The 11798-nt window shown below is 55.7% G+C and overlaps 1 pseudogene across 1 annotated transcript; it reads left to right on the top strand.

Moving 5' to 3' along the window:
* The first annotated feature begins 7305 nt into the window (after positions 1-7305).
* Positions 7306-11780, top strand: LOC307059839 (phosphoethanolamine/phosphocholine phosphatase-like; annotated as a pseudogene). The gene is made up of 5 exons: positions 7306-8485; positions 9352-9422; positions 11120-11337; positions 11424-11604; positions 11777-11780. The product of its transcript is annotated as a phosphoethanolamine/phosphocholine phosphatase-like (transcript).
* Positions 11781-11798: the final 18 nt, after the last annotated feature.

The raw sequence follows: 11798 nt of genomic DNA, 5'->3' as shown, positions 1-11798 counted from the left end.
GTATCGTGTCAGGGCGTGAGTTAGGACTAGTCAGGGCCTTAGTTAGGGACAGCATTAGGGCTTCAGGTAGGATCAGAGGCAGGACATTAGCTATGGATCGAGTCAGGTTAAGGGCTAGGGATTATGTCAGTAAATGAGCAAGGGATAGTTTGAGGGCTTTAGTTACTCAGAGCATCAGGGCCTTATTTAGAAGCAGCATCAGGGCCTTATCTAGGGACAGTGTCCGGGAAAGGCTTAGTAGCACCACAAGTGCCTCTGTAGGATCAGCATCAGGGTGTTGGTTAAAGATATTATCGGGGTGTCTGTTACAGACAGCCTCGGGGCCTCACTTAGGGACAGCATCGAGGTTCACTTAGGGAGGGTTTCAGGACTTCAGTAAGAGATGGGTCAGGATATAAGCTTAGGATTGTGTCAGGATATAGATATTGACAGCAGCAAGTCTTTATATAGGGACAGTGTCAGGGCCTGAGATAGGAGTAGCATCGGTGCTTTTGTTAGGTTAGGGTTAGGGTTAGGGTTATGGATAGAGGTTTTGGGTTAGAGGTTTAGGGTTAGGTGTTAGGGTTAGGGTTAGCATTAGTGTTAGTTATGGGTAGGGTTAGTTAGGGTTAGGGTTGGGGTAGGGTTAGGTTTAGGGTTAGGGTTAGGGATTAAGGTTTAGGGTTTAGGGTTAGGTTTAGGGTTTTAGGGTTTTAGGCTTTCAGGGTTAGGGTTTAGGGTTAGGGTTAGGGTCAGGGTCAAGGCTAGGGTTTTGGGGTTAGGGTTTAAGGGTTACAGTGAGGGTTAGGGTAAGAGGGTAGCCTTAGAGTTAGCATACGGGTTACGGTACAGGTTAGGGTATGGCTACGGCTTAGGCTTATGGTATGTGTTAGAGTACAGGTTAGGCTTAGGGTATGGATTAGGGTTAGGGTACAGTTTAAGTTTAGGGCACAGGTTAGGGTTGGGGTATGGGTTAGGGTCAGTGTCAGCGTCGGGTTAGGGTTAGGGTTTTGTGTTTAGGGTTAGGGTTAGGGTTAGCGAACGGGTAAGGTTTATGGTAAAGGTGAGTGTTAGGGTAGCGTTAAGGTTAGGTTTTGGGTTAGGGTAATGGTTAGGGTTAGGGTCACGGGTTAGGGTTAAGGTTAGTGTTAGGGTTAGTGTTAGTGTTGGGTTAGGGTTAGGTGTAGTAGTGGTTAGGGTCAGGGTCAGGTTCAGGGTTAGGGTTAGGTTAGGGTTAGGGTTAGGGTATGGTTTAGGGTATGGGTTAGGTTATGGTTTAGTGTTAGCTTATGGGTTAGGGTTAGGGTATGGGTTCGGGTTTGGTATGCCTTAGTTTTAGGATTCTGGTATGGGTTAGGGTATGGCTACGGTTTAGGGTTAGGGTATGGGTTAGGGTACAGGTTAGGGTATGGGTTAGGGTACGGGCTAGGGCTAGGGTACAGTTTAGGGTGTGGAGCAAGGGTGTCCTGAAGGGAGTGGCTTGGGGTCAGGAGGCGGTGGAGACTGTGTTTCGTGGGAGAGTCTTGCACACCTGTGACATTTCGTTCTCGGGGTCAGCACTGCAGTGCGGATCCACCATCTGCCCATTTTTCTGTTCCTTCATCGCTCACTCATTCCCTTGCTCATTCATTCATTGACCCTCTCGATCCGTGACTTGAGCAGTTACTAAGGGTGTACTGTCTGCAGCAAAACACAGGACGCAGAGGGCCCGAGAGATCTGGTCGTCGGTAAGACTAAGGCCTGCTCAGCGCGTCACTCACGGTGAGCCCGGGAGTGAACTGTGCACCAGGGCAGGGGCTCCACGGGGACGAGAAGACCATGCAATTGGGGTGCTGCCGCTTCCCGCCTCCTCTCCCTCAGGCTCCGTGGCCTTCCCGCGTCCCTGTGGCACAGCTCTGTGTTTGGTCACCCTTTGTGTCGTAGAGGCCTGGAGGAGATGGTCAGTGTCCTCATGGGAGGATCCTGCTGCCCACAGAGCACCTGGGACTCTGAATCCAAGTTCAGCAAGGGGAATACTCTGGAACTTTCTGACCCTCCAGGCACCAGAAGCCTGGGAGCTTGGCTGGGCTCCCGTACCCACTTCTTATGCAGTCTCCCTGGATCCCCCATCCCACCACAGTGAGTGTCCAGAAGGTGCTTTGTGAGACCCTTTCCAGTCTGGGCAGCACCAGGGCCCTGGGGCTCTTCCAGGCCCAGAGCATCTCTGAGTATGTTCCAGTGTAGTGAAAAATTGACAGTTTTCACACAGTGTAGAACAAGCCTGGCGGTTATTTGTGGTTCGTGTTGTGTGTGATTTTTTATGGTCTTGGAGAGTCCTATCATTTTTTTTATGCATCAGCACATTTTCCCACAGCACGTGCTTGAGTCCACAGGCTCAGGGAGTATTCCTGGGTTCTCTGGTCAGGAAGGCCCAGTCAGACTGGAGGGGAGACTGACCACACCCAAGGCCTGGTCCTTGTCAGGCAGAGGGCAGGAGAGAGTCCAGTTGAGACAGGATTGAGGCTCATTCCAGGAGGGTCATCCTGACTGTGGTCTAAAGAGATGCTGCTGCTTCTGCGAATATTTTTTTTAGAGGAGAAAAACAGATGTTGTGTAGAGCATGACTTGGACTAACAGGCAAAGGCAAGTCCGTGCAGGCCTGCGAGAGGGGGATCATGTCTCCCAGATCTTCATGGACTGTAGACCCAGCACCTCCCCAATCAGCCCCAGGTGGAGCAGCATTAAGACATAGAAGAAGTGGACTTGGGTCAGACTGCAGCTTTGTGATTGTGCACAGAGACGGCTGACTGTTTCCCAACTCCAGGGTTCTAGAACTGTGGCCTCTGGAGGGCATAGGCATTCAGGAATATGGTGAAGTGCTTATGGAAGAGTAGATAGCAAAATGTAAGCCTCAGCCCACAGCAAGATACCATGCAAGATAACACGAGACTCCCAGTCCGGAAGTAGCACAGACATGACCTGCAACTGACACTCGGACTTGCTTCTCCCACGAGCGGCTGGGGCAGCGGAAGTCTCGGCTGAGGCAGCTGAGCAGGCTGGGTCTGTACCCCACGACTGGGCAGGGCAGAGCGTGCTTGAGCCTTCAGCTAGCCTCTGTGACAGATGCAGGGCCGTGACCATCTTTATTTCCCAGGGACCATCTGCTGTCTCCTCGTTCTTGGGGAGGGTGAAACAAAAACGAACTTTGTAAAATTTCCTGAGCTTTTGTGTGTATGTGTGTGTATTACGTGAGTGTGCGCAAGCATGTGCGTGTGTGTGCTGTCTGTGCACAGGTCTGTGTACATCCGAGTGCATGTGAGTGTGTTTATGTGCAGGCAGGCACGTGTGTATGCACGTGTTTTTGCATGCGCAGCATGTGTGATTGTGTCTGTGTGTGACTGCAGTCCATCTTTGCATGTGTGTGTGTACAGGTGTGTGAATGCCGGTATGCTTGGGCATGTACGTGCACATGTGTGTGTACACATGCGTGCTGTGGGGGGATGAGGAAGGCATGGAGTTGTTGCTTTCTGGTGCCACCTTCCCCCACCCTCCCTTTTGTTGTTGCCTCAGCACTTTGTGGTGAAGTGTAGAGACTCAAAAGGAGGACCACTACCCGCTACCGTGAGTGATATGCCTGCTCATCCTCATGGTCATCCATCTGTCCAGTAAACATCCCTGAGCCTGTGCCATGTGCTGGGGCCTGGGGTCCACAGTGAAGCAGGCGCATGCTCTCAGCTCTGCTCAGCCCTACCGGGCGCGGGGCAGAGAAGCTGCAGGCCAGGTGTGTCTGCGGAGGGAGAGGTTACCTCTGGCTGGTGGGTCAGCGGAGGTGGCAGCTGAGCTGAACTGAAGGAGTGGGATGGACGGAGCTCGCTCTAGAGGAGGGTGGGGGCAGGGGGCAGGGGAAGGGGCTGGGTGCCTGGCTCGCGGGGAGGACGCATCGCAGAGGGGCTGCAAGGGTGGCCAGACAGCTAGCTTTGACTTCGTTTTATAGACAGAACAGTTTTGGAACCAGAGTGACAGGATTAGGCCCACATTTTTCCTCTGGTGGCGGCTGAGGGGTTTGATGGTAGAAGAGAGAAGCTGGGCCGAGCAACAGGGGTGACGGTGGGGGCTGTGCCTCTGCCAGGCTTCCAGCCTCTTTGTGGTGGTCCCTTGGGTCCACAAGGTTAGCACGCACCTTGTGTGAGGCCGGAATGGGGCTTCCTCTTCATTCCCTCTTTGCCAGAAGTAAATGCAACACAGTTTGGAGTTGGTGAGACTGAGGGGGCCATCTTGCAGGAAAGGCAAGCATCAGCGTTGGCTGGGGTGCCTACACGGGGTCAAGGGGGAACCCTTAGCCAGACCCGCAGACCCCGGGGAAGGACACGGTGTGCTCAGAGAGGCAGGGATAGTCAGGAGAGCCAGGTGTGCAGAGAATGCTCGGCCAAGGGGGCCCTGGGGGCTGAGGCACTGAGGGAGTGAGGGGAGGGGTGGCCAGACAGCCGTGAACTAGGCCCAGGGGTCGACGGGGTCGTGCTGTGTGCAGGGTGGACACACAGGGCCCCAGGCTGTTCTGTAGGGAACGTCTCCCAGCTGCAGTGGGCTCTGGAAATTGTCTGCGGGCTCTGGAAATTGTCTGCGGGTTGCCACGCCTTCTGGGGCTCTCCGGCCCATGCCCCAGCCGGGAGCTGCCTGTCCAGCCTACCCCGGCTCCACCTCCAGACTGCGCAAGGCTGGGCGGGCGGGACGGGCTCCTCGTGTCTCAGTTGCCATGACCTGTGACGTTTCCTTTCCAGTTGCCAGATTCATTGTAAGGATATATGTACAGTTTGTTGCATTGTCTTGCACCACCCGTTGACTTAGGGAAGAACTGCCCTAGTAGGTTGGCCTGCAAGGTGTGCTACTTCAGAGCCTCCATCTGACATACTTTTCCCTGCCCGAAATGCAAACACAGCACACACTCCCTGCCTGGTTTGGGAATGATGACACCTCACCTCTCACCCCTCCTGCCGTCTCCTGCCTGCACTCCAATCTCAAGGACACTTCAGTTCCACATCTGACTCCTGACCCCTCCAGCTAGTTGGGGACAGGCAGCCTCATGAGACAGTGCACACAAAGTTTTCTGGCCGGGCTGTGAGGATGGGGACCAGGTCCCACCTGTGCCAATGAAGCAGGCGTCTCACCTGGATTTGTCTCCGGGCTCTTGAAGGTGGACTGAAGGTCAGACAGTCCAGAGGCCAAGGGCCCCAGAGGAGGGGGGTGTGGGCGCAGGTAGACCAGGAGCAGCTGCCCCTCTGGTCAGGAGAGTCCAACAACCCAGGGCTTTCTGGTTCCTGGGGGGAGGAGAGGGCAGAGGCAGTGGGGGCCCAAAGACAGGTCCTGCTTCACCTCTGGATGGAGCCACTCAGCTGAGCCCAGGTTTTGAGGGATTAGAGTTAAAGGATGCAGGCTAGAGGGTCAGGGTTAGAGGGTCAGGTCAGACGGTCTGAGTCAGGGTCAGGGTAAGGGTTGGGAGTTTACAGGTCAAGGTCGAGTATCTAGGGGCTAGGGGTTAGGAGCCTTAGGGTTTAGGATTAGAGATGAGGAGGTTAGGGTTGGGGAGTGAACAGTAGAGATTTGGGTGTTAGGGTTAGTGGGTTAGTGTTAAGCACAGCTGACCCACGGCCCCCCTAACCCCACACCTCTGAGTCCTGTAGGGTGGACAGGACTTGCCTGGGGTCACTCACGAGTGTGGGGCTCACCTGGACCGCTGGTTATCTACCCCCGTCCTGGAACCTGATGGCAGAAGAATGAAATGTCTGCTCTGGTCACTGACTGTTTCAAATCCACCTCAACCTCAGTCAACGGCTGTTAGGGCCTCAGCAGCCCACAGGGTTTCCTCCTACCATCTGAACTGGAGAGAGTAGTGCTGGCCCCACTTGGCCTGGGCAGCCCGGGTCCAGCACAGGCCTGACTGAGCTCACTCCATGGTCATGTTATGAATTTATACAGAACTTGGTGCAGCGACCTACCAGCCCCCAGGTGCTGCCTCCTGAGGGCTGGTGGGGCCCTCCTGGGACTGCAGGCATCCTTTGTCCCATCTGAGTGGGCATCAATAGACATCAAGTCTCAGGACAGCCCTTGACCTCTGACCATCCAGGCAGTCATCTGTGGTCCTCCAGCTCAGGCCAGTCCGGTCCCTGTCAAGTCTCTGTGGCCAGTTACTGAGCTGCCCTTGCCGCTGGGCAATTGAACAGCTACCTGGGCAGCACAGACAGCCCTTTGGGATGTTTCAGTTACTAACATCCTTGTGGTTGAGAAAAGGGCCTCCCCCTCACAGGCTCATAGCCTGCAAGCGAGGTAATAACCGTCTAAACATTTGAGTGTGTCCCTGACACAACAACCATACAGCAGACCATGGCCTTGCAATCCTTTGGGCTTCCAGCTGTAACAAAATTTGATATTCATACTCATTAAGAGTCAAAGATACGGGAGCAACTGGGCCACCCAGTGGACAGTTCGACACTGAGGCTGCATGGTCTTGGAGAGCCATGTGCACCCATGTGGTCTCTGAAAGCTGCCAATGATGGATTCCATGATACGGCATAATCCTTGAGCCTCCCACTGCTTCATTGAGCAAGAATTTCCTAACCACCATAGCATTTAGTCTCTGCTCTTTGTAAAGGAGGGAGGAGACTGGATAAATGAGCAGTATTGTTCTTGGGGGATGGGTGAGTCATGTGGCCAGGGGGCAGGTGTGACTCCTGGGCTCCCGCCACCAGAGACATCAAGGAGGGCTGTGCCTTTTGCAAGAGGAAGAGGTTCTTGCTGTTGTGGACGGACAGCAAGAGCACTGGATGGGTGGCTGCAGCCCCTGACCCTAAATCAGCCCCTTCCTTCCTTGGCCTTCAGATCCCACAGCTGTGCAGTGGGCCGTCAGTGATGTGGAATCTGCCGCTTTCCCCAATCCAGCATCTGTTCTCATGCCAAAGTCCAGAACCTCAGCTTTCCTTTGGGAACTTCTTACCTGTTTCCAGTCCAAACAGTTCCAGAGGGCTGATGCTACGTTCCACCCACCTTGAAGATGGGCATATGATCCACATTTAGCCAATCCCATGTTCCACCCTATGGGTGCTCTGATGGGTTCAAGGACGATGCTATGATCCAAACCAGGCCAATGACGTTTATTTTATTTTATTTTTTGGCCATACTGTGCACGCAGGATTTTAGTTCCCTGACCAAGGATCAAACTTATGGCCCTTACATTGGGAGCTCAGAGTCTTAACCATTGGACCACCACGGAAGTCCCATCCCCTCATTTTCAAAACTGCTATGGATTTAAAGCACACAAGATGGTTGTGATATGAGTGGCCTTTTCAGTATGACTTCTTTGACTTAGAATGTTTTCAATGTTTATCCATGTTGTAACATGGATTATCAGTGTTTCATTCATTTTTTTAATTGTGGTTAAAAATACATAACATGGGGATGGGGGGCAAGTGGAGGGAACGGCCCAGATGCACAGCATTCACGGACCCTCTGGACTGGAAGGACTCGTGAGAGCCGGAGCCCAGAAATCCGGGAACAGATAAGACGCAGCGTCCCCTCCAATTCCCGTGAGCACCCCTTGCTCCATCCTGCGCCCAAATACCTCAGCTCGGCCCTCTCCCCACTCTTGACACTCAAGACTCAGTCGGGACAGACCTCCGCAGCCGCCGCTCCCCACCCTGCAGGAGGAGCTCAGAGGTCCTGTCCCGCTTTCCTCTGAGGGACTCTTTGGTGACCACAGAAGGATTTGGTCGCTCAGGACAAAGCTGGTAGAGGAGAGCGGGATGGCTGCGCCCGGCGTGCCACGCTTCCTCCTGACCTTCGATTTGGACGAGACTATCGTGGATGAAAACAGCAACGACTCCGTCGTGCGCGTGCCGCGGCGGGCCAGCGGCTGCCTGAGAGCCTGTGTGCCACCTAGCGCGAGGGCTTCTACAACGAGTACATGCAGCGCGTCTTCCAGTACCTGGGCGAGCAGGGCGTGCGGCCGCGGGACTTGCGCGCCATCTACGAGGCCATCCCCCTGTCGCCCGGCACGGGCGACCTGCTGCAGTTTGTGGCCAAGCAGGGTGCCTGCTTTGAGGTTATTCTCATCTCAGACGCCAACACCTTTGGCGTGGAGAGTGCACTGTGCGCCGCCGGCTACCACGGCCTGTTCTGCCGCATCTTCAGCAACCTGTTGGGGCCTGACCCTTGGGGGCTGCTGGCGCTGCGGCCCTTCCACGCGCACAGCTGCGCTCGCTGCCCCGCCAATATGTGCCAGCACAAGGTGCTCAGCGACTACCTGCGCGAGCGGGCCCATGACGGCGTGCCCTTCGAGCACCTTTTCTACATGAGCGACGGCGCCAACGACTTCTGCCCCATGGGGCTGCTGGCAGGCGGCGACATGGCCTTCCCGCGCCGCCACTACCCCATGCACCGCCTTATGCAGGAGGCGCAGAAGGCCGAGCTCAGCTCCTTCCGCGCCAGGGTGGTGCCCTGGGAAACCTCCACCGAAGTGCGCCTACACCTGCATCAGGTGCTGAGGACGTGGCCTGCAGGGGCCACCCGGGCGGGGAGGGGGTGGGGCGGTGGGGGTCGGGAAAGAGAAAGCTAGTTTTGTTACTCCCTTTCCCTTTTGTTTTGGTATATCCCTCCAGGATTTCCCGGAATCCCAGGTTGGTCCATTTGGGGACTGGAGGAGGGAGTTGGGAGCTGTCCCCATCTGTGCAGTTAACCCAGCTCGGCTGCCTCCCCCAGTTCCACTGCAAGCGAATTCTGGAGTCTGGCCGCAGCAGCGTGGCACGCATATCTGAGCAGGCAGCAGTGTTTCCACAAACCTTGTCCTCTCAGTTGGGAGGACGGGGTTCCCTGTCAGGGTCGAGAAGGAACATGTCCCGCCGCGTTGTGGTTAACTGTTGCCTTGGGCTGCATGGCCTCCCTCCTCCAGTTTTCTGTCCAGGGGACCCAGGCCCCGAAATGTACCCCCCCGACCTCCCCCGCACCAGACTCCCCACGGAGAGAGGTGGCGCTCCTTGCTGATGGTCCCAGGCCTAGATCCTGCTTTACCTACTGTGACTACACTACACTCCTTCCCCCCCCCAACCCTGTTAGCATCCCCACAGGATAAAAAGCTAGAGGGAACAGTCACCTCCTGTTGGTGGAAAGAGGTAGCACACTGTCCCGGGGCTCGGGTCTGGCCAGCCAGGGACCTCACAGAGCCCGAATATGTCTACTTGCACCCCAGCCTCGTCTATGCAGCAAGAAACCAGGGACTTAACCAAAGTCGCCCCACTGGCTGGGCCCTTTTGAGTCCCCCTCGTCCCGTATGGAACAGAAAGCCATGATGCTGTAAAGCAGAGCCAGTGGAAACCCAAGGCCCACCTCCCTCTTTTGGAGTTTCAGAGCTGTGAAGGAGGTGAAGGGGCAGAGGTGAGCGAGATGTCTCACGCTGCCGTCTGGGGGATGAGGGCGAGGTGAGCTCTGCTCTCAGAGAGCCCCACCTAAGTGAGGGAGCTGGTCCCCACTCTTGGAAGAGTGCCCAGCCTGGGGAACCAAGACTGAATACATAACAAAGCGGGCAACAGGCAAAAGAGCAGGGTGCGGCCCACCTTCGCAGAGGGGCACAGGGGTCTAGTGTGGAGGGCTCAGTGAGCACCGAGGAGATGGGAGATACTGCTGCTTAGGGCAGGCAGAGGAGGCTCAATGAGCGGGAGCCTTACAGGTGGGTTGTCTTTCAGTCCCTCGGCCCGCTAGCCCTGCAGGGCACTCATCAGGAGGTCATCAGAAGTTTATTCAAAGTTGGCACTTGCAGCTGGAGACCCTGTCTTGCATGGCGTAAGGGTCCCCTGTGGGTAAGGTCACCAAACTCCTTGGATTCCAGTTTTTTCCTGTCTCCAGCAGGCCTCTGGGTACCTCCTCTGTCTTTACCAGGACGCCATCCCAATGCAATGGGGGGAAGGAACAGACACAGCTCACAGCCCAGGAGGCGTGCCGGACTGGTCCATTCTTGACTGGAGCAGGCTTTGGTGTGGGACTCGAGGCTCACTCAAGGCGGTGCTTGGGTCAGCATCCCAGAGATCCCAGGCTGTCAGCAGCTGGGCTGCACATAGTTCCCGGGGAAGAATCCGGTCCTCTCTGAGCCGATGCCCTCACAGCAGCCATTGGAGTAGTGGCGGATGATGCAGATAATGGTGCCCTCAGAGAAGGAGAGTTCATTGTCCTGGCGGGTGTATGGGTACAGTGTCATTACTGCAGGGCGGGAGGAGAGGGGTGCCATGAGATGTGCGTCCTGCCCCGCCACAGGGATGCTTGTGCCCACATACTGGACTCGGGGGGGCAATGTGGGGAGCGGGGCAGGAGATGCCTTCTTCAAAGCCCCAGGACTCCTCCCAGCTGAGCTAATATTCAGTATCAGGCCAGCTGCTTCCCTCCTCTGTGGGGGTGCGGTGGGGTGGAATAAAAGGCTCCACAAGTGTGACACAAGCCATCCCCTCCACTCCAAGAAACTTCAGTGTTTGAGAGCAGGGCCCCAGGATCTACCCATGTTTTGTAATCTGCTTTCAGCCCCCGTTCATTCTGGTCTTTCCACAATGTCTCTGGCAGGTGCTGGAGGTATTGCTCAGTAGATGCTGTAGTAGGTGTTCAGTAAATACAGTAACATTGAATAGTGTAGACTTGGTCGAGTGAGCCTTGGGCAAGTCACTTAGTTTAACCTCTCAGGCTCAGCTTCGTCTGTTAAATGGGAGGGAGTGTGAAGATCCTAGGAGGTTAAGTAAAAATGAGAAAATGGATGAGAAGCTTCGACTCTGGGGTCTGGTATAAAGCAGGGGCTAAATTATGTTAAAACCCCCCACATAACATTTATCATTTAAATCATTTTGAGCATACAGTTCTATGGCATTAACTACATTCATGTTGTTGTACAAATATTCTCAGCATCCACCTCCGGAAGTTATTCATTTTCCCTATGGAAAATTCTGTATCAGTTTCTCTAAATTTTTGCCAACATTTGTTTCATCACGACTAATGACGATTAACATCTCTTCATGTGCTTGCTGACCATTTGTATGTCTTATCTGGAGAAGGGTCTTTTGAAGTCCTTTTTCCATTTAAAACATTGGGTTGTTTGCCGAGTCCCGCCAAGCGCTCCTCCTGGCGGCGTTGGTGTCAGTGAGTCCAGCCTGGAGCGGTCTGCGCGCCGCAGGGGCCCGCGCCCCGGGGCATCGCTAGCTGCCTCTCAGGAGAGGAGACGCCCGCCCCCCGGCGCCCGTGCCTGGAGCGCCGAGATCGTGCTGCGCTTAACGGGGCGGGTCTTGCTCGGCATTGGCTGCGGGTCACCTGAGCGCGGCGGCGGTCTGCGCGCCTCTCCCGGAAGAGAGTGTCCTGGAAGTGGGCGTCCCGGCCAGAGTGCACCTGGCGCGGGGCGTCCTCGGGGCTCCTCGCCGTTGGCGCCACGCGAGCTGGCGGGGGTCTAGGGAGCCAGCGCCCGGCGGCTGGGAATGACCCGTCCCGTGGGTCCCAGGCACCCCAGCGGCATCCGAGCGCGGAGCGGAGGGAGTCTAGGGAGGAGCGCCCGGCGGCTGGGAACGACCCGTCCCGTGGGTCCCTGGCACCCCAGCGGCATCCGAGCGCGGAGCGGAGAGCTGCGGACCGCAGGTAAGGGGACGGGTTGGTGGGGGTGGGTGGAGGAAGGAACGACGAATTACACCAGAGTTGTTTGGTACAGGGGCAGAAACAGAAAACTTAGACGTACCACTGCAGAGGCCATGGGAGTTAAGTTGTAAATGCTGCTGGCTTTCAGTAGCCGGCAGCCATTCTCTTCCTGTAGCTGATGGGATACAAAGCTCTAC

This window comes from Hyperoodon ampullatus (assembly GCF_949752795.1).
Source record: "Hyperoodon ampullatus genome assembly, chromosome: 10".
Classification (NCBI taxonomy): domain Eukaryota; kingdom Metazoa; phylum Chordata; class Mammalia; order Artiodactyla; family Ziphiidae; genus Hyperoodon; species Hyperoodon ampullatus.
Note: the sequence above shows the minus strand (reverse complement) of the source record. Positions and strands in the feature narration are given on the sequence as shown.